The sequence below is a fragment of the Monodelphis domestica genome, chromosome 1 (assembly GCF_027887165.1).
Source record: "Monodelphis domestica isolate mMonDom1 chromosome 1, mMonDom1.pri, whole genome shotgun sequence".
Classification (NCBI taxonomy): Eukaryota; Metazoa; Chordata; class Mammalia; order Didelphimorphia; family Didelphidae; genus Monodelphis; species Monodelphis domestica.
This window is the reverse complement of record NC_077227.1, coordinates 612,007,169-612,031,041: the sequence shown is the minus strand read 5'-3', so window position 1 is coordinate 612,031,041 and position 23,873 is coordinate 612,007,169. Positions and strand designations below refer to the sequence as shown.

General features: G+C 37.0%; 1 protein-coding gene across 8 annotated transcripts in view; it reads left to right on the top strand.

Annotated features, from left to right (window-relative positions):
* The window catches only part of RIN2 (Ras and Rab interactor 2), a 268,598-nt gene that overhangs the window by 59,589 nt on the left and 185,136 nt on the right, over positions 1-23,873 (top strand). For 7 of the 8 annotated variants that reach the window (XM_007476634.3, XM_056813847.1, XM_056813846.1 and 4 more), the window contains one exon: positions 347-503. The exons of the other annotated variant lie outside the window; for it this stretch is intronic. The gene's annotated coding sequence lies outside the window, so the exon portion shown is untranslated. The remainder of the gene's footprint in view (positions 1-346; positions 504-23,873) is intronic. 8 annotated transcript variants of the gene reach the window in all.

Below are 23,873 nucleotides of genomic sequence, written 5' to 3'. Positions count from 1 at the left end.
ATCTTTTTCCTCTTAAACAAGAATATAAATTAGAGGAGAAAAGAAAAACCCAAGAAGGCTCATTAACCTAAATGGAAGAGAGCAAGAAAAACATTTTTCATGTCCTATCTCTGCTACAAAGAACCATTTGAGAGCCTGTTTTCCAACCTGGGAGAGTACATTAGGATTCTCTAAGGAGGAACTCTTTTTTTCTCATTTGTTTGGAGGGTGGATATCTGAATTTATAAAAATAAAACTAGTCAGTACTTGGTACTGATTATGATTTCATATGCCTCCCTTGAGGTGGTATAAAAAGTGTTTTCCAGACTTCACAAAGCACTAAATGACTAACTTTGTGTGTTAATAGACTGGAAAGACCAAAATAGAGAACCGTACATAAAGAAGAGTCCTCGTACTTAGCCCCTCACCGAAGAAGATAAGAGTCAAGGAGATTGCTCATAGCTCTTCCCATATCCAGGATTGCGACTGAAGAAGACAAGGGAGAAAGATGCAGGAATGAGCAGGTATGGAAGGAACAGATTATGAAATCAAATTCGCTTCAGCCCCAGATCTGGTTTTTGTTGTTGTGGTTGTTATTAATGCATTTGAACTGTTTTCAAGTGATAGAGACTGTTAAGTGATAACAGCCTTTTATGGTTATTTGTCATTTTCCATGGCTTATTTAAATGGGAATCCTCTGGGTTCCTAGAAGTTAATCATAAGCATGAGCCATTTTTCTTAGTCTTCCCTGAGATTGAATTAATTTCAATGTTGATGGTACCTTTCATATTAAAATCCTGTAAGCTTTGAAATGAAAAAATTTTTTTTTAAGTTTTGGACAACAGAATGAATAGATTTTTCTGTTTCAAATAGGAAAAAGTTGCTCAGAACATCTCTAGGTTTGGGTTGTGTATGTGTGTGTGTCTGTGTGTGTGTGTGCTTTTACACTAGCATGAGAGACATTTTATATAATTCTACCCTAGTCATACAAGATTGGAAATGGTATTTTCCTCCTGATCTTAGAGTTAGGGCTCCAGTGATCAAGAATGAGGAAAGAATGCTGCTAGGTGGCACAGTGAATAGAGCACCAGGACTGGAGTCAGGGGGATGTGGGTTCAAATTTAGACTCAGACATTTCCTAGCTGTGTGACCCTGGGCGAGTCACTTATTTCTGTTAGATGCTATCCTTCTGTCTTAGAGCAGTTACTAAGACTGCTGTAAAAGTTTAGAAGAAAAAAAAAAGAACTGTAATAGGAAGAGGACTCAAGGCTGTTTGTATTTACTCTACTCCACTATGTGGTTTTCGAAAACCCTATTAAAGATATGAAAATTGCTTGGTGAGTGTGTAGAATCAGAGCAAGGGACATGCATATGCTTGGACTTGGGTCAACCACACAGAAAGAAGCTACAGGATATATCAGAAATATTATATTATATATACATATATAATATTATAAAAAATGTTAAGGGGAAAAATGAGGGGGTAGAGTTAGCTGACTACCAGTTAAAGGGTTACATATAATATGCATCATATGAGTCATATGTGATAATACTGTCAAAAAGCATAATATCCAGAATAAGGGAAACGATAGTCCCAAATAGCATCTAGGTGGTATAGTGGATAAAGTGTTAGACCAGAGTCAGGAAATCCCAAGTTCATATATAGCACATACTAACTGTGTGACCTGGTCAAGTACTTAACCTATTTGCCTCAGTTTACTCATCTGTAAAATGAGGATAGTAATAACACCTCCATCTCAGGCTTGTTATGAAGATTAAAAGAGATAATAATTGCAGAGCACTTAGCACAGTGACTGGCAAAGAATAAATGCTATATAAATGTTAGCTGTTATGATTCTTACCATGCAATATTGTGATTTGTTTAAGGTTACACATAGTAACAAACTCTGATTTGGAACTATGGTAGGAACCCTGAATTAGAACCAACTGATTCCTAATTCAGTATCTTTTCTATCATACTGATGATGTTTGTTGTACTATAGCATTCAATAGCAAAGCTTTCAAGATATTTTCAAGCTATACCATGTAAGAATCTCAGTTTAAAAACTAGATTTTAATTGGTGCCAGAGCAAGAAAATTAATGAGGTTTTAGGTAAATTTAATAAATCTCACTTTGTACTTGGGACCTGCTAACCACTTAAATACACAAAATTCCAAAATGCTTTCAGAATCATGCTGATTTGGCTTTTTATTGGTGAACATAAATTCTCTCATCTATTTCCTATACAAAATGAGCAAGTATCTTCCTTCAAATAGTTCCAAACTGAGCAAATATCAAAAAAGATATATGTTTTCAGTACAGTTAAGAGAAAGGCAGCATGGAGAGGCAAGGAGAAGAAAAGGAATGAGTCCAGGGAAGTGTTGGCAAAGATTTGAGGGAAAATTCAAGTTGTCTGTGAGCTTCTTCCACCATCCCCTCCTTCTTCATTCCCCCCTCCCCCAATTACCTGAGATTGCTGAAGGAGGAGGAAATACTTGCTTTGGGCCACTGGACAGAGGAGTGGGCCTGCAAAAAAATCTCCTCGGGCACTGCAAAGAGGGGGAACCAAGTAGCTTCCCTGTGCTGGGGGCGGCACATTTGCCAATACTTCACCAATGATGCTCTGGGAGAATCATTCGGGTAGCATGATATAACTGAAACAAAACTAGGATTATAGCCAAAGGACCCTGATTCAAGTCTTTACTTTTTCCACTTGCTACCTTGAGCAAGATACTTAAGCTGTGTGAGCCTGTTTCTTTATCTCTAAAATGAAAGGATTGACCTCTATGACCTCTTAATGTCCTTTTCAGTTCCAAATCCACAAGACAGAGAGATAAGGAGACAAAATAAATGAAATGGAAAAGATGATTCCCAGACTAAATTGAGTTAAAATGAATGTCAAAGATGGCCTTAAAAAAGAAGAAATATATGGAAAAGTTAGGGACAGTCTTACCCCCACTACTTTGAGATACTGGGGGAGGGAGGAGGACTGTTTATGGGCCAGCTGGTTTTTAGTTTTTCATATTTATTGGTATAGTACTAGCTAATTTCCTGAATCACTGCTAAACCACCAGAAGTCAGGTGGCTCCAAAGTGGAGTTAGAGATCTTGGCATAGCCAAGATTAGCTACATCTCCCATGTGGTTGTAATTTTAACCAAGTCCTACTTTCTACCGGTCCCTTATTCTAGAGTATAGCCACTGGGATAAATATTCCAGAGATATATGTAATACCAGGAATGACAATCTGTTTCTAGTTTTCCGCTCCTAAAATAGTTTCTTGCTTAGTGTAAAATCACAATTGGTGTAAGATGATTTTCAAATCGTTTCCAACCTCCAGACATTAAAAATCACCATCTCTGCCCCTTCCTCAGTCAGCATCTCTTGCTAGACTGTGATGATGCTTAGTTTCAAGAGTGCTGGGTTTGGAGTCAGAAGACCGCTTTTCATTTTTAGCCCAATGATCCTTTCTAAATCACTTAAACCATGCTAAACCTCAGGTTCTTTGTCTTCATCATTTACTTAATTATGAGGAATTACCTACTGAACTCATGTCTGATTTTTTGTGATTTGTGACCCAATTTAGGGTTTTCTTGACAAAGATACTGAAGTCATCTGCCATTTCCTTCTCAAGCTCATTTTATAGATGAGGAAATGGAGGCAAACAGGGTTGAATGACTTGCCTAGAGTCACACAGATAGTGTCTAAGGCAGATTCGAACTTGTGAAGAAGAATCATCCTGACTCCAGACCTTAGACTATTACAGAAATGTGAGGTCTTATTATTACCCTCCCTTCTTATACATTCTATGGTTCTAGCCTTCTCTACTGCCACCCCTTCCTCAACAACGGGCAGCTAGACACATACCTGAAATCAATTCTCACTAGATTATATTAAGGGGTAAAGAATTCAGCAGGGTCCTTCTGTTCTCTGCGTTCCCTTTTCATCTGAAGGCAGATGTTGCCATCATCTGGCTGACAGTTTTAAAATCACTGCACACAGCCTCATGTTTTTCTGTACTATGCTTTTTTTCTCATCTACTTTTCTAATACTCTTTACCCCTGCTCGAAATCCATCTAGTGCCACCAAATGTCACTGTAAAGCCTGGTTGCAAAGAAACAAAAGTATTTCTTTGCCCAAACTGAGAGGATAATTAGCCCCCAGACGTGAGAAGGCAGATCAGGATATTAGCACTGGAATTTCTAGAAAGAACTTATCCTGTGTGTTATTACCATTCTATACAAAGGACTGTAGTGATAGGAAAAAAAAGTCTTAAGCCATGCTAGTTACTGACATGGCTGTTGCTCTCAAGGAACTTACCAATTATATGGAAAGACAAGATCAACACACATGAAACAATTAGTAATGGCTTATTTTGCAGGCATGTATGCTTCTTTGTGACTCCTTTTGGATTTTCTTGACAAGGACACTGGAGTGATTAGCCATTTCCTTCTCCAACCCATTTTACAGAAGAGGAACTGAGGTAAACAAGGTTAAGTGACTTCCCCAGCTAGTAAGTATCTGAAGCTAGTTTTGTACTCAGGAAGATGAGTCTGACGTTAATCCCAGCACTCTGTCCACTGTACCATCTAGTTGCCCAGAAGCAATGGCAAACTATGTCTAATTGTTAAATTGCATAACAAAGAGAAGGCTAAGAAGAATTTTTAATGCCACTAATATTTCTGCCATTTAGGTTTTTTACTTCTATTGTAGTGGTATCAAACTGAAACAGAAACACATCCTTTGGGCAGACATATAGACTTAGAAAACCACAAATTAACATTATGTTATATTATATTTTATTAAATACTTCCCAGTTACATTTTAATCGGGTTCCTTTTGGTGAGCAGTGAGTTTGGCACCTCTGTCCACCATATATGAAAGTAGGGAATTTTAATAGGGAATTTTCTTTCTGAAAATTATTTGAAAGTTAACAGGAAGCAAAATGATTTCAAAAAAAGCTGAAAAGATCTTCAAGAACTGAAGCAGAGCAAAACAAGCAGAACTGGGAGAATATTTTACACAATAACAACAATATTGGATGATAATCATCTCTGAAACCTTGACTACTCTCAGCAATGCACTGATCTAGGTTAATCCTGAAAGACTTTTGATGGGGAACATTATCCACCTTCAGAGAAAGAAATGATGGGGTCATCTTTCACATGAATGTATTATGGTTTTATTTTGGGGTTTTGGTTAAGTATGAATTTGCTCTTACAATAATAACCAATATGGAAGTGTAGTTTGCATGATAATAAAAAAAGGAAAGTTATAGGGGATTGAGAAGCAACTAGGTGACTCAGGGAATAAAATAGCCAGACCTAGAGATATGGGAGGTCCTGGGTTCAAATTTGGCCTTTGATACTTCCTAGCTATGTGACCATGGGTCACTTAACCCCCATTTCCTAGCCCTTATTACTCTTCTGCCTTGGAACCAATATATAGTATTCATTCTAAGATGGAAAATAGGGTTTTAACAAAAAGAAAGAAAATTATAAGGACTCCTTGAAGTTATCTTTTATGTTACTGCCTATTTTTATGAGGAGCAGAAAAAGATGAAAACCAAATGGTACCTGGTTTTTCTTCTACCATATTACACATTTAATCTTAATTGATTATGAATGAAATATTAAACTGTTATTAAAAACCACAGATAGAACCAGGAAAACAATATAGACAATGACTACAACCTTGTAAATGGAAATAACAACAAACATTGGAACCAAGCTCTGTATTTGACCAAGCTTGGCACCAAATAATAAACAATAAAAATGGACCTTCCCTTCCTTCTTTGCAGAGATAAGGCAGGCTAGGGATGGGGCATGGTATATTCCCTTACACTTGATTAAGGTATGGGTTTATTAATTGAACTTTTTTCTTCTTCTGTTTTTATTCTCATTATAAGGGGAGACTTTATTATTAATAAAGGAATGGTTCTCAGGATTGAAAGAAAGAGAGATATCTTGGGAAATGAAGGAGATATAAAAGGAAGTTATGAACAAATAAATGTATAAATAAAGCATTTATTAAGTTTTTGCTATATGTAAAGCTCAAAAAGATACATTTATGAAAGCAAGATAGTTTCTACTCTCACAGAGCTCATATGCTAATGGAGAATATAACACATTTGAAAGAGTTAAAATAGAAAGGTTCCGTGGTCCACAGGATACAATGGCAAAGAAATTTATCTTATTTAATGTTTTCTCCATTGATAAAAATTATATTAGTTTCTGATGTTGAACCATCTGATAGTGCCAGAGGCTTGGGTTACAAGCACTTCTCCACCGAGTTGCTTTCCAGGGTGATGACTTCAGACACTGGGCTAAAAGAATTGCTAATCCAAAGGCTCTTGAGTTCATCCTAGGCTGTCTCCAGGAGGGTCTAAAGCAGTGGTTCTTAACCTTTCTAATGCTGTGACCCCGCAATACAGTTCCTCATGTTGCAGTGACCCCAAACCAAAAAATTATTTTGGTGGCTACTTCAAAACAGTTATTTTGCTACAGTTATGATTCAGAATGTAAATACCTGATATGCATCATGTATTCTCATTGCTACAAATTGAGAGATTAACTGCTGGTCTAAGGGAAGATGGTGGTCAAGGTCATGATGGTGATTTGACCTGCCCCAGGACACATTGCCTCTTGTCTTTCTTCAAGGATATTTCAGCTAGGCTGACTTACCTGTTCAGTGAGTGGTAGTTGGCCCCTTCTCCACAGGAGTCACCCCCACATTCCCCCCTCCAGATGATATTATGAGGACTGGGCTGGATATCAACAACAATAATGAATTTTTTAAGCTGCAGATACCTAGTAAATACCAACAATAATTTTGTTCTTTTGGTTACTTTTTATTTGGCTCCATCTATAATAAAATCAGAAGTTACCAGGCTATTTCCTCATTCAGGGACAAGTTGTTACCATTTCAGCAGCTGTCTAAAATGGTTTGGCTTGGATCTGATAGTAGCAATTATACAAACTCATCCCAATATGTTATAAGTAAATTGTCACTTATGTATCTGGTACCTTCAAAGAAACATTGAGTTTGTAATCGAGGTACTTGAATTTGATGCCAGGCTCAGCTGCTTACTAAATAAATTGTATGACCTTGGGTAATTCAGTTAACCTCCTGGGCATCAGTTTCCTCATTTGTAAAATGAGAAAGTTTCACTAGGTGATCTGTGAAGATCTGATAATTGTTGATATTATAGTGATTTCATAATATCATTATAAGAATAAGAAGATCTGATAAGGCCCTTCTAGCTCTAAACATATGATTCTAAGATGGGATAAGTCCTTAAGATGTCAATCCTTTGCTTCACTTAATACCCTGGAATCTCCTCTAGCATCCATATGATTTACACAGAAGGAGAAAAGGCAAACCTTTTTGGTTGGGATTTGCAGCCATAATTTTAGAGGACTGAGCTTAGAAGGAGACAAAAACATAATATTTCTCTGAGTTTTAAACTAAACAGTATGCCATATTGCAGTAAGAGTAGCTTGACTATTTTCTGTTCTTGGCCACATGCAGGAGCCCTGCTGAAGATCCATGTATGTGTCTCGTTAAATCAAATATTTGTTTTCCCCAAAACTGAGCTAAGTATTATTTAAGCCCTGTCCTTGCAGTGGCCAAGAAAATCACACCAAGCAATATTTGTAACTTTCCTAGAACCTAGCAGTGTGCTGGGTAAAGAACAAATATTTGATAATACCCCAAAGTCTTCAAAAGCCTTCCAGGTAAAATATAAAATCCTTAGTCTTTTATTTAAGATTATCTCCCATTTACCCTGTATATATCCAATATAACCTAGCTGCTTGTGTGTTGTTTCTCCCATTCGAATGGAGGTCCCTTGAGGACTAGAGCTGTGTTTTTAACTTTCTTTGTATTATTAGCAATTCATACAACACTTGTGCCCAGAAAGTGTTTAATTAAATGCTTGTTGACTGACTTAGCCTGGCATTTAAGAAGCTCATTCTAATAAAAAAATAAAACATAAGCATAAAAAAAAAGAAGCTCATTCTAATTCCCACCTACTTTTTCCAGACTTCATTTTAATTTCCCCTTTCATGCGCTCTCAGTTCCAATTAAATTGTCCTACTAGTGTTCCCTGGACACAGTACCTTGGTCCATCTCCCATGTTTGCACAGTGTGTCCCCCAGATGTGCAATGTACTCCCCCCTCCCCTCACTTATAATTCCTAGCTTCTTTCAACATATATCTCAGGTACCAGCTTCCACCTGAAGTTCCCCCCTGATCTTCCCAGTTTATAGCATTATCCTCTCAAAATTATTTTCCATTTAGTTATCTATCTCTATCTATCTATCTATCTATCTATCTATCTATCTATCTATCTATCTATCTATCTATATACAGAGAAACATAGAGGGCAGCAGAGAGAGAATTATTCTCCTTAGTAGAAAAGAATCTTCTAGTAGAATGCAAATACAGGGATTTGTTTCTGTTTCCCAGCCCCTATAATAGTGACTTTCATATAGTTGGTTATGGTAAAGGTTTATTTTTCTTTTATAACCCTTACCTTCTATCTTGGAATCAATACTGGGTATTGGTTCCAAGGTAGAAGAGTGGTAAGGGCTAGGTAATGGGGGTCAAGTGACTTACCCAGGGTCACCCAGCTGGGAAGTGTCTGAGGCCAGATTTGAACCTAGGACCTCCCATCTCTGGGCTTGGCTCTCAATCAGCTGAGCCACTCAGCTGCCCCCATGGTAAAGGTTTATTGAATTGACTTAAAATGCAAAATGGATCAAACTTCCCTTTGACTATATTTGATGGAATTCCCCTCCTGGGAAATTTTGCTACTGTGTTTTTATTTATTAAGCGCCTGCTGTGTTAACAGCACTACACTAAATGAGTAGAATATGAAAATAGTCCCACTTTCAGGGAGTTTACAATCTAGAGGCCTGTGTCCATTTTACAAAAAGTTCTTGATAAATGTTGACTTCTTCCTTTTGATTCTGGGACAAGCATGTCCCTTTTTTCTCCTCATATTTTCTTAAATGAGGTGATCTCTTCAACTATGGATTACCTCTGATGCTTGATGATCTCCAGCTGAAGTTAACCTGGGTAGAGAAGAGGTCTTTAGCTATCTTCATTGTATTGCTTTTTTGGAGAATATAATCATTTTGCAATGTGTTTGTCCTTAATACACCTTTCTTGATTTGGATTGATCCTTGATTTCATAAGACTCCTTCACTAATGCAAAGCACTTCAGGCCTTCTCATTCTGTCTGATTCTTTTCCATGCCTTTCAATAAATCCTTCATATGGATTCCCTCTATCATGCAAAAGCCATCTTGTGCTTCTTTTTATATAAACTGGATCCAGGGATGTTGTGAAACTCAAATGAGATAATGGATAAAAAGTACTTTGAAAACCTTAAAGGGATATATAAATGATAGTAGATAATATTTTTGGCCTCTACTCCAATGATGACTTCATTCTCTTGGTGTTCTTCTTCTTGTTTAGTTCTAGCAATGTTTATAGAACAATACAGGGGCATGTTGTTAAATGTTTAATAACCAGACCCTCTAAGGGAAAAATATTCTATTACACAATTTTCAGTTGAATCTGAATTATCAATATTTTTCTTCTTTACATTTTTAAGTATAGACCATCAACAAAAAAATTACTCAAAACCTAATTTGTAGCAATTGCCAATACTGAAAACTTAATAATCACCTTTCACAAACCAGTTCCAGCTTCTCTCTGCCTGGAATATAACACTTCTTTTCAGGCCATGCATATAAATCCATAAATGAAATATAATATAAATAAGTAAACATATAATAAATGATATTTATCATACATAAACAAATTAAATAAATAATAAATCCATGCAAATCCAAAAAAAATCTTGCCCCCTAAAATATGATAGTATCAGGATAGCTATAGTAGATAGTCAGGAGGGTTCCAATCTTCCTCAGACACATCCTATCCTGTGACCTTGGAGAAGTCACTTAACCCTAATTGCCTAGGTCTACTGCTCTTCTGCCTTAAAACTTAGTATAAATTCTAACAGAAAAAAAATACAATAGTATCATGTCTATTATATAAGTGCTTCTAGTCTGGAGAGGGCATTATATTATAGTGGAAAGAGTTCTGCATTCCCAGCAAAGGGATTTTGTTCATACTTTAGTTCTCCTACTTAGATGATACCCTGGTTAGAGCATTGAGCCTGGAGTCTGAACATCATGAGTTTAAATTCTTCCTCAGACACTTAGTAGCTTTGTGCCCTGGGCAAGTCACTTAATCTGCCTCAGTTTACTTTTCAGTAAAATGGGGGTAATAATAGCATCCACCTAAAAGGACTATTATAAAGTTCAAATGTGATAATATATGTAAAGCTCTTTTCAAACCTTAAATCACTATGTAAATACTAATTAATAATAGTTGTTGGAAGAAGAGGAAAAGGAAGAGAAAGAGTAATAATAGTGTTTCTCTTTAGATCTGCCCAATCTTTCTACTCTCCACTCTAGACTGCTTGCTCCAATGATCTGGGACAATCCTGAAAGACTTATAATGGTTAATGCTATCCATGTCCAGAGAAAGAACTGTTGGAGTTGCCTTTCACATCAGTGTATTTATGGTTTTATTTGGGGGTTTTGATTATGTATGACTTTGATCTGACAACAATGACCAATATGAAAGTGCACTTTACATAACAATTAAAAAGATTTTTTTTTTTAAATCACTTGCTCCATAATTAACAAACTTTACCTTAAACTTCTTTTGCTCCTTCCATTTTGGGGCATTCCAAGACTGGGCTCCATCCTCATGACAATGCTTCCCTCACCAACCTTTCCAATGTTGGCTGTTCTATTCTCCCCATACTACCCATTTCACTGATGGGGAATTGGAATAGTCCTTGCTCCTCATTGCCACTTCCATAGTGTCCCTCTATCATTTCACAGACTTTCCTCCTTTGAAGTTGATGCTACTCAAATTTATCACTCAATCCAGATCCCAGGGGCTGCTTTCTCTGAACCCCCAGGGCATCATCAGCCTTACTTCCCCAACAAGTTTCAATACCAGACACACAGTTATTCTTTCCCCTGCCCAACTCTTACCCTCACCATATATATGAATGTTCCCACAAATACTCTTAACTTCCCAGTTGCTGAATTTGCTCATTTCCCATGACCTAATCCTCCATTCTACTTCAGCTACTTAGAGATATGGTCAGACTTTATCTTGCAATTACCCACATATATTCCACTTCCACACTTTTGAACTTCAAAATTCATTCATCGCAACATAATTTTAATGATTTCCTCTTTCCCTATGCCTTATAACCCCCAAATCTTATTTTTATCTTCATTGTGACTTTAATCTCCACCTCTAAGTTCTTTCCCAGGCACTATGTATACTCTTCTGAATCCAAATCAAGGATTCATTCCATTCTACTATGTTGCTTTACAATAATTCTGTGTGGTAATATATGCAAATATGATAACAGTTTACAAATTTTAAAAATGGATTTAAAGACATTAAGTACTTTTTCTAAGTTGTCATAATCAGTCGTCATCATCTAGAAATTGAACCTAGGGCTTTTAAGTCCAAACTTAAGCATTCCTTTCCTTTTCTTCCTATTCTTGGCAATAATTTCTGCACACTTGAGGAATCTTTCAAGTTTGGAATGAAAAACATCAGTTTAGAAAACTAAATGTGTTTATAAAAAGACTCCTGGAGAATTAATCATTTGAAGGATGAATATAAAATCTTAGTGATTTGAAAAACTTGCTAAATAGGTCAGAAAAGGATATTATAATATTGAAATGATAAGGACAGAAAACAAACTAAAAAAGTGGTTTCAACTTTTGGCACCCCCCCTTTTTTTTTCAAATGGGGAGTAAATATGTCTATGGGTAAAGTAAAGAAGGAATTTGTCAGACTAGTGACAAATGTGTTTTGTTCAATTTAAACTAGAGAATACAGGCCAAAAAAGCCACATCAAGACCTGATTGTGTCAAGGCCAGTGGACTCTCTACCTAACAGACTAATACTCTATTGCAAAGGCGTTCAGGATTGAGTCTTTTTTAATGGTGCTTTTGATAAGTTACAATCTTCCTCTGATTTGCCTCTGATTTATTACTTCCTTCAAGACAATCCTGGTGTTTATAGCCTCCTGCTTTCCTACCCTTTCCTTCTGCAACTCTCTATTCTGCCAAAAGAATGGGGATTAAAAATTTGACCCCTCATTTTCTTAAATCTTTACCTTCTATCTTGGAAACAATAAGTATCAGTTCTAAGACAGAAGAGAGGTAAGGAGTAGGCAATTGGGATTAAGTGACTTGCTCAGGGTCACACAGCTTGGAAATGTCTGAGACCAGATTTGAAACTAGACTTCCCCTTTCTAGGCTTGGCTCTTCTTCCACTGAGCCATCCAGTTGTACTGCCTCCTCATTTTGAAAAGCTGTGATCCTCACTTTGGTTTAGATTCACCTGTTTTATTGACTATTTTCATCACACTAACTCATTTTGCATTATTTTGTATCATAACCATTGTGAGGATTGGATTTGACTATCTCTTGATTGTAACAATGAAGGTACTTAGCTCTTCCTTGATAGTGAAGATAAAATTGCAATCCACAGTCTATTTTTAGATTTTAATCCCCAAAGTGTTAACTCGGTATTTAAAGTAGGTCTACCCATTATGACTACAAAAAGGTGTTAACTACAAAAGGTGTGAACACCCATTTCATACATTGAATGGACAGTCCTAGAGAGGAGAGTCTGCTGTGACTGGTAAATGTAAAATTTAGGGGAGGTGATATAAGAGAAAAAGATCTTTAAATAGAGAAAACAGAGGCATGCAGAGATAGATAGAAGGATCAGTCACTCAGAGCTGGCCTGGAGATCAGTGACTTAGTCAATCCAGAATGAAGAAGAGTCACTTGGAGGAGAGACTGGAAGACAGACACTTGAGGAGAAACTGGAAGATAGACACTCAGACTTGGAGTGAATACACTTGGCTGTGGAATTGGACTCCTGGAGGAGCTCCTGTGGGAGATCTCAGACTGCTTTCCTTTTAGCCATCACCTTGGTGAGTGAAAGGCTGACTTAGTTTCCTTGCCTTTCTGGAGGTGTGAACCTCCAAGAAAGGCCCATCATCTTGAGACACCTTTCCCCCTGACTCATGCCTTAAAATTTCTAAATGGTTTAGAGGAAGCTGGAACTTTCTCCCTCTCCCTCGCCCCCCCCCCCTCTCTCTCTTTCTCTTTCTCTCTCTTTCTCTCTCTCTCTCTTTCTCTCTCTCCCTTTCTCTCCCCTTTTCTCTCTTCCTTAATATCTTCCCTCTGTTGTAAAAGTAAACTACCATAAATTCCATTTACTTTAGTAATTCATTTTGGGATTTAGAAATTAAATCCCTGGTAACCACAAATATATAATTCAGGCCAACCATAAAAAATTTAACACTATATGATCTTTTAATAATAGCGTAAAATATACTGGTTATATCGTAGTGAAAGAATTCTGAGACTGTGTGAGTACATTCACAACTGGAGGCATCATTGGTAGGATAAAGAAAGAGAGATTTAGGCCCAGGGTCTAAATGGTTTAAACCTTAAATGGTTAAAATGGTTACATTTCTAGGTTTAAATCCTAGCTCTTAAACTTGCTAATTGTGTTCAGTGGAGCAGATTACTTCACCCCTTGCTAAACCTTTTATTCCTTATTTGTAAAATAGGAGTGAGGGTACCAGACTGTCCTTGTTGTTTGCAAATTGTCTCCCCACATTTGACTGTGTGTTCCTTGAGGGTAGGAGCCATCTTTTGCCTTTCTTTGAATACTCTGTGCTTAGCTAAGTGCCTGGCATGGTACATAGTTTGCATTGAATAAATGTACACTGATGACCAACTGATAGCCCGCCTTACTGGGTTGTCTGTGAAGATCAAATTCTACATAGTAGGAGAAGCACTTTATAAACCAGTCATGAAGCTTTATATGAATCACATAATTACTAATAAATAAAAGAATTCAAAGTTTGGGCCCACATTCTCATTCTTTATTCCTTCAATGTTGCATTTAAGAAAATACATCAAGATAATTCCCATTTATGTAGTTCTTGTGACTTCACTAAAGTCCTCCTCTGATGTGTCATCACAGAGGGCAGGTGTTATTGAGTTGTTAGTAGAGGGCAAACTCTTCCAAGGCCAACCTCATCATGAAGGCCAGAGCAATTCTCCAATTGCAGAGGGATCCATGGTCCGAGTCTATGGAAGGAGGATCTATACTAATACAAGTCCTCAAAGTGATAAAGTATTTCTCTTCAAGTTTTAGAAAGCATTTTACTCATGCTAGCTCTGAGGAAAGTTATACATGCATGGTTATCTTCATTTTACATGCATGCAAGCTGACTCAGAATTTTACTGTAGTTCAATAATGAGGCTAGATGGAATTTATATACAAGACTTACCTAGTTCTTCTCTGCTACTATTTGTAATGGGTCATAACTGCTTCACAAGCTCTAACCATGTCAATCCCTTGCTCAAAAACCTTTTATAGTTTCCAGTTGTTAAGCAACATGGCCAAGCATGCAAGTCCTCCATTCTATGACCTCAACTTCCCTTTCCAGTTTAGAATACCCTCTAATTGATTAATGGGTGTCCAGTAGACATCTTAAACTCAGCAGATCCCAAGCAGAACTCATTATCTTTCTCCTGAAGCACTCCTGCTATCCATCCCTCCCTGTTGCTGCAAATAGCAACAACATCCTCCCAGTCCCTCAGGCTCACAATTGAGGCATCATTCTGAACTCTTCACTATCTCTCACTCCCCCATATCTAAGCTGTTGCCAGGGTCTATTGATTTCCCTTTTGTAGTGTTTCTCAAATATGCCTCCCTATCTCCTCTCACACTGCTACGACTTTACTGCAGGTCCTTAACACCTCCCTTTACTGTAATTACTGTCTGGCAGATCTGCCTTCCTCAAGCCTTTCTCTATCCATACCCTAAAGGAATTTTCCTAAAACCCAGGTTCAACCATGTCACCCACACCCAATGAACTCCAGTGGTTCCTTTTCACCTCCAAGATCAAATATAAAATTCTCTGTTGTTCAAAACTCTTCAGAATTTGGGTCCCCTGTGTTTCTAATCTTCTTATACTTTACACTCTCCCTTGTATTCTTTGATTACAACAATAATCTCCTTACTTTTCCTTGAACAAGACACTATCTTCACTTCAAGCATTCTCAAAGGCCATCTCTGGAATTCTCTTTCCTCATCTCTGTCTTCCTTCAAGTCCCATCCTAAATCCTACTTTCTTTAAGAGGCCTTTCCTATTGCCCCTAAATTCTAGTGCCTCCCCTTTAATTATTTCCCATTTATCCTGTGTATAGCTTCTTTATACATAGCTGTTTTTATGTTATCTCCCTCATTAAATGGTGAGCTCCTTAAAAGAACTCTCATTTGCCTCTGTATCTGTGGCACTTAACACAATGCCTGCTATGTAATAAGTTTGTTTTGAGGACATTTAGGGCAAGTTTGGAAACATTAAAGATTTGTTTTCATTAACTGGAAAATGATTCTTCTTCTTTTCCATGAAAAAGCAGAAGTTAGAGTGACATATATAATGTGGCATTTGGGGGTGCGTGCCTGTGGTTTTAACAAATCTGAACCTCTCCTTTCTGGCAGGGTGATTCATAGCTATGTTTTTCTGTCAGTGAATCCTGTGATTCATTTTCTTCTCACCGAGTTATCTGTGTCCTTGGAAGCATGTGCAACCTGGGAGAAACCAATTGTGTTTTTCCAAAACATCTTAAAGACAAATAATCATTGAAAGAGCAAAGCAAATGTTCAGTAGAGAATAAAAGATTGCCATCAATTTTACCTTAAGGTTTATAACAAAGATGCTAATTTTTAGTAATGTATGTGTATTCATCTTGACCATGTGAAGTGAAGGTAACTTTGATGTTAAAAAAAATAACAACAAATGATTCCTTTTGGTAAGAGATATTTCTAACATTTGTCTTTCCTTTCAACTTGAAAATAAAACAATTATCAAGGACCTGGATAAAAAGAACCATGAGTGATAACCCCTGGGCAAGTATTAGAAATGGTGGATCCACGTTACAGTCAATCCTGATCAAATATCTCATGAATACATACTGTTTTGGGATTAGGAGAAAAATAAAAATTGGTGAATTTTTGACATGAGGAAGAGTATAGACCATTTTAAACAGAAACCACCAAAAATTAAAATTCATTACAAACACCTATAAATCCAAAAGCTCCTAATAAAAAGTATTATATCATAATATTGATGGTGGTTGTTAGTCAAGTTAGCTCAGCAGTAGATTTCCTGAGATCTGTTCCCAAAATGAAGGTAATTCTATTTCTACTCTGAGAAGGAAAAGTTAAAGCCTTACCTATAGCTAGTGATAAGCTAAAAGGTTTTGTTGATGAGTGTCCTTTCTTTGTGTAGAGATTTCTCAGTATTTCAGTATTGGCCCCATAAATGTAGTTGTTAAGGATGTTGGATTTGATGTTACTAGACTTTAACTCTGTTACTCACTAATGAGCTGACTGAACTTCTATCAAGAAACATAGATTGACAAGTAATACCCAGTGAAATTGAGTGTCGGCTGTGGGAAGGGGGAGGTGATGGGGAGGGAAATAAAGGGAGTATTGTAACCAAAAAAATTTAAAAAATGAGGGGGCAGCTGGGTAGCTCAGTGGATTGAGAGCCAAGCCTAGAGATGAGAGGTCCTAGGTTCAAATGTGGCCTCAGACACTTCCTGGCTGTGTGACCCTGGGCAAGTCACTTGACCCCCATTGCCTAGCCCTTACCACTCTTCTGCCTTGGAGCCAATACACAGTATTGACTCCAAGACGGAAGGTAAGGGTTTAAAAAAAAAATGAAAAAAATGAAAAATGAAAAAACCTATTAGAAAAAAAAAAGAAAATGGGTTGATTGTTTTTATCTTTAAAGTGAGGAGGTTGGATAGAAATGACCTCTGAGATTCCTTCCATCTCTACAGATTACAAAACCAATGCAGGGCAGGAAGCTCAAACTATTTGCTAATGCCATGACATTCTTCCTAAACCTAACATGAGCCAGGATCTTTTGCAGTTCCATGACTTTGACAATTAACTCACCAACAGAATTTACAGGACTCTAGTCTGTAACTTAGAGTGCTGTTCCGTTCACTTAAAATGGGGTGAGAATGCCTGGTAAGATGGATGACTGTGCTAATTTTCTAAATAGAGTACCCCTTTTGTACTTAAAGGGGAAAACTTACTTATGAATCAGAAGCAGTCAGAGGTCTGAAAGTATTTCATATAAATTATCCTTACCCACAAACAGAGAGATGGGATATCATTGTGGTCACTTGTTTCAAAGGAACCTTATGGCTCTGGGCAGTATTAGAGGAAACAACATGGTGTAGTTGTCAGAGAATTAGTTTTGGAATCTGAAGGACCTGAGTTCAAATTCTGATTCTGTCCTTACTGCTACCTATGTGACTCTAGACAAGTCATTTTCCCTCTCTGGGCTCCAGTTTTCTTATCTATAAAATGAGGAGAATGGACTAGGATAATATCTAAGGCCCCTTGCACTTGTATAGCTAGGACCCTACAGATGGTGGTAATATCTTCATTAACATTTTTTAATTGAGGGATCTTGAAGACTCATTTCTAGTCCAATTCTTGTCTAGAATCTACCTCAGATCTAAAAAAGAAATATCTGTTAACTTTGTTTAAATATACTTCATTCATGAATCATGTAACCATGGAAAACTTTTCTTAATCAATTAATTAAAATTAAAAAAAAAATTTTAAAGAAAAATAAGTATAGTTCAGTATCACTGATTTTTTCCCCAGCTATTCCATTTTTTAGGTAATTTTGAAATCCATCCTGGCATCCACCAGACTTTGACACTGATGTTTGTTTGTTTGTTTTTTTTCTTTTTCTATAAAGTATAGACTTTTCCTCCATCCTTTAGGACAGGAACTCTCTTATGTAAAACATATATCTCTCCCATGCCTGTTGTTTTTGATCCATTTTCAAAGAGGACCAGCGACATCACAGGCTGATGTCTTGATTTGCGTATGAGTTTGGTTTAAGTAAGGTAGAGTTGCCAGCCTCATTCTTCCTGGATCATTGAAGACCAGTAGCAAGACAAAAGTCAGGATGGATATAAATATATATGTGTGTGTGTATATTTTATACACATATACACAAGTAACATACAAGATATATATATGTGTGTGTCTTTGGGGTATGTATATATGAACACATATGGTCACACACACATATACACACACACAAAATCCATAAAGAGTAAATACGAGGTTACCATAGCAGCAAACTAGTGTCTGGTGTAGGGAATAAGAGGCGGAATCTATAGAGGGTGCAATAACATGATTTTGCACTAAAAAGGCAGGAAAGAGTCGAGATCATGGAGGTTATAGTTTATTGAGTTTCTTGAGCAAGGAGAAAACATCATCAGATCCATGCTTTAGGAATATGGATTGGGGAGGAGAGAACTAAAAACTTTGAATTTGGGTTCAAGTCAAATTTACAAGTAAAAGATGGAGGAGTCCTGGTTAGATAAGAGTTTGTCTGAGATTGGAAAGTTTTACAGGACTACAAGGTAAAATATGAATCAATCATTTGGCATGGGAGACAAGAAAGACAATATGGTCTTGATAAGCATAGTATCTAGAACTAATTAGCTAGAAGAGGCTTAGTTTGACTATACTCTGCCATGTTCAGATGACATCTGGAGTACTGAGTTCAGTTCTAGGTGCCACAGGAATTTGTGGTGAGTGCTTTAAAGTTTCAAAGCACTTTACATGCTTTTTTAGAGTTAGAGGAGATCTTAGATCTGTTTTTTTTTTTACTCTTCCTAAAGAGATAAAGAAACAAAAACTTAGTAAATTAAATATTCAAGGATTAGAGATCTAGAGCTAGAAGTGACTTTGGAGGCCATCTAGTCCAACCCTTCCATTTTAAAGAGGAAGAAGCCAAGGTCCAGGAAGATTAAATATTAAATAGTTGCCCAAGGTAAGGTATAAAATAGAGATAAAAATATATTTATCTCCCAGGGTTGTCATGAACATAATATAAAATAATATTTATAAAGCACTTTGTAAACCTGAAAATACTGCATAAATGGTAGCAATTGCTTTTATTAAAATATTTAGTGCAGCTAGAGAATTAGAAATTAAAGGGGTGCCTATCAGTGGGGAAATAGCTGAATAAGTGATAGTATAGGAATGTAAGCAGTATTATTGTGCCATAAGAAATGATGAAAAGGAGTTTCAGAGAGACCCTTAGGAAGATAAGTGAATTTATGCAGAGTGAGATAACACTCTGTGTGAGAGGTGAGATTAGAACACAAATCTTCTGATTCTAGAGAGCCTTTAGCACTCTTCCACTATACCAAGATCATATACCTGACTAGAGGCAGAACCAGGAATAGAAGAATCCAGGTCATTTGATTCATTGTCCCAAACTCATTCCATTATACTATACCAGTGATGGTCAACCTATGGTACGGGTGCCAAAGATGGCACACAGAGTGCTCTCTGTGGGTACTCAGTTACCCCATCCTCACCCCCAGAGGTCACTACGAGAAAGGCAGAGGGACTCAGATGGAGCTGCTCTCCCACCCCCTTCCACCACATCTGATGACATTTTTTTCACATCACCCACCCCTCTGCCCAGCAGCCCAATAGGGGATAAAGTGGGTGGCTCACAGGTGGTGTTCAGGCCACCTCTCTCCCCCTTACTACACTCGCTGAGGACATTCCTCACTTCACCCACCTCTCTGCTCAGCAGCCCAATGGAAGTGCTTTCTTCCTCCCCTGAGTAGAGTAAGGGGGGCACACCCAGTACTTGGTAGGGGGAGGGGCATGGCATTCAGTCTCTGGTGGGGAATGGGCATGGCACTCAATCTGGGGGCAGGTTAGGGCAGAGTCTGGCACTCCATCTCTAAAAGGTTTGCCATCACCGTACTATACTGTCTGTAATAGGATTATATTGCAATTGGTATTGCACGCACACATTCATATATGTATGTATATATATATATATACACACACACACATACATACATACATATATACGTACATAAAGAATATTATAGCTCAGTGGATTGAGAACCAGGCCTAGAAACGGGAAGCCCTAGGTTAAAATCTGACCTCAAACACTTCCTAGCTGTGTGACCCCCATTAACTAGCCCTTACCACTCTTCTGCCTTAGAACCAATACAAGTCCTGATTCTAAGGCAGAAGGTTAAAGATTTTTAAAAAAGAATATTATACATACAAGAATATATACACACATATACATGTGTGTATGTGTATCTATCTATCTATATAGCCTTCTCACCCTCTTCTCTATTATATGGTTCTAAAGGGCAGTGACTGCCTTATTTCTCTTTGTATCTCCCCCTGGGACCTAGCTAGCATAGTACATTGAACTTAATAGATGCTTAATAAATGGTTGATACATAAATGAAACCCTTTTAGTTATAGTAGGCTGGTTTTGTGCTTTAAATTTAAAAAGCCAACACATCTGGCTAGCTAAAATCGTATTCACAGAACTGGCGGCATTATTCATTTTCTACAACTTTTCTAGACAGTCTCTTTATATATAGATTCAAGATTGTTTGCAGTGTATTTTTCACCTTTTGGGAAAGCAGCATAAAAATCTGATCCCTCACCCAGTATCATAGCCATTTATAAGTCATAAAGCACTATAGAGAATATCAGTTAAATATTGAGTTGACTTGCCCAGAGTCACACAGCTAGTTTTTGAACTCAGATCTTCCTGATGTCAGTTCTAGCACTCTATCCATCGTGCCACCCAGTTGCCTTGAACACATGTAGGTTTTCTTCCTTGTACATATACTTACATCATTCTGCAGCAATTCATATAAGCCTTCACAAGTCATTTCATGTCTGCCTGCTTCACTTTCCTTATCTGTAAAATGGGGATAATAATAGCACCTGCCTCTTAGGGTTGTTATGAGGATCAAATAAGAGAACACTTGTAAAGCCCCTTGCAAACCTTAAAGCATTTTGTAGATGGTACCAACGGGATTTGAGTAAGTGATAGCCTGGGAAACGGTTTAATATGCTTTCTAGGAAGCAATGATTTATAAAGCAAATGGAAAATATAGCACACCTCTGAACTCTTCCACCAATTGTTGAACATGTTACAGTTTAATAGAAGTATTTGAGAGCTAGTTTAAAGAGACATTAAAGCTCATCTAGTCTAAAATCCTCATTTTATAGATGAGGAAGCTGAGGCCCCAAGACATCAAGTGACTTTCTTACAGTCTCACAACAGTCAGTAAAAGAGCAAGATCATTCATACGGCTGCCAGTCAAGCGTTCTCTTCCTACCTATCTGTTTCAGGTTTCTTCTTTTCCTGCTTCTTTTGCATTGGCCATAATTTTGACAAATATTAGAATGAAAGTGACCCAGAGACTAGAATCTTGGAGCTAGGAATGGTGTTTTTCCCTGAGAGCAAGTAGGTACTCGCTAATATACACTAATGATCATGGTAGTAAACAGTGCAGATCAATGTTTCATTTAAAGTCTAAGATAAAAAATTGAGGAATTTGGGGAGCTGGGCACATTCTTGGATAAGTATAATTAGGTTTTAATTATTTATGATCATTTTATAGCCTATCTAATATGTGAATTATTGTTACCACTAATTAGTATTTAAACACCACTTTAGATAGCAAAAAAGTGTCTTTTGTTGATTAAATACCATAGTTACTATTCATTTTCATGGTGAAGTTTTTAATAAAAATTTCATCGAAACTGGAAGAAACTGAAAATCAGTTAAATGTTTTTTTAATTAGAAGTTTTTATATTAAAGATTTCATTATTGGAAAGGAAAATAAAAATATTAACCTTTTAAGATATTTTGTTTGTTGTGTTGTATGCTAATAGCGGTCTATGGACTTTTCTTGGAAAAAATACTGAAATGGTTTGCCATTTCCTTCTCCAGTGAATTAAGGTAAACAAAAGTTAAGTGAATTGCCCAAAGTCACACAGCTGTTAAATGTCTAAGGCTGAATTTGAACCCAGGTATTACTGACTTTATACCCAGCTGAGATTACTTAATTGCTTCTGAAAGAGACCAGAAACTACTACTTGATCCAACACTCTCATTTTACAAATGAAGAAACTGAAACTGAGGGAAACTAAATGGCTTGCTTAAGATCACCCAGGAGTTGGAGACTGGATTTAAACTCAGGTCTGCTGACTCCCATACATTGCATTATACTACCTCACAGGTAATGTGTCTTCCTTTTGGATTCATTCTCCATCTTAATATTTTCCCCAATTTTTGTAATGTATAAAAGGAAAATTGAAAATATTTTGGTGAAAACAACAGATTACCTTTGTAAAGGAGTTGTTGGCAGGATTTCAGAGGAGCAGATTCATAACCTGTAGAAAATCTCCCTTTGGAGATTTACAAGATATGCATGTGTTGGAGTTCCTTCCTCAAATTCCTGAGTTCCAGTGTGGAGAGCCCCATTTCTTCTCTGGATAGTCCAAAAGTATAGAACTTGGCTACAGGTCTTTTTTTTCCTTTCTGAGCTCCAGTCTATGACCCCTGCACTATTCCTGGCTTGACAGGTAAACCAAAATATATTCTGACTTTCAAAGGCATAAAAGAAACAAAATGGAATAAAAATTATAAGTTTTCATTACAAATTTAAGAAAAATTATCTTTTGAGACTTGCATAGGATGAGAGATTTCGAGTTAGAAAATTGGAGATCATCTTGTCTAACTCCCACCTTTTAGAAATGAGGAAACAACAGAGAATTTGGAACTGAAAATAAAATTTGAAAAACAAACAAACAGATGAGGCAATAAACTCAGAGAGGTTAGGTTAAACCAGTAATAGACAATAGACTAAAGAACTGTTTGCTCTTTGCCAGAGGATTACTAAATTTGGCATAGCAACCAATTATCCATTTGGAAAACTTAAGAAGTTACTATGAACTCGAAAACTGTTTGTTAACATCACCCAGTCCTAGGTCATAGGATCATAGATCTAAAGCTCAAAGGGACTCAAAAGACCATCTAATCCTAGCCTCTCCTTTAACAAAGAAGGAAACTAAAGCCAACCAAGGTTAAGTGACTTGTTTAATGCCACATAAGGAGTAAGTGTCAGAGGTGGTATTTGAGCATATGTTCTCTAATATTAGCAGATAGTGGTAGTGTTGAACCAGGAATGACTCAGATGAACATCTAAAATATCTGATTCTCAACTAAAAAGCTAGTGGAAATAATCCAACAACTTTACCAAAGTTGTGGAATACAAAATAAGTCCACATAAATCATCAGCATTTCTATATATCTCCAACACATCTCAGCAGCAAGAGTTAGAAAGAGAAATTCCATTTAAAAGCACCCTAAACAATATAAAATAACTAAGAATCTATCTGCCAAGACAAACACGGGAATTATACAAACACAACTACAAAACACTCTCCACACAATTAAAACCAGATCTAAATAATTTGAAATACATTAATTGCTCATGGGTAGGACTAGCTAACATAACAAAAATGACAATCCTACCCAAATTAATTTACTTTTTTAGTGCCATACCCATTAAACTACCAAGAAACTTTTTTACTGAATTAGAAAAAACTATAACAAAGTTCATTTAGAAGAACAAAAAATCAAGAATATCAATGGAAATAATGGGAAAAAAACGTGAAGGAAGGTGGTCTAGCAGTACCAAATCTCAAACTATACTATAAAGCATCGGTCATCAAAGCAATATGGTACTGGCTTAGAGACAGAAGAGAGGATCAATGGAATAGACTTGGGGTAAGTGGCCTCAGCAAGACAGTCTATGATAAACCCAAAGATCCCAGCTTTTGGGACAAAAATCCA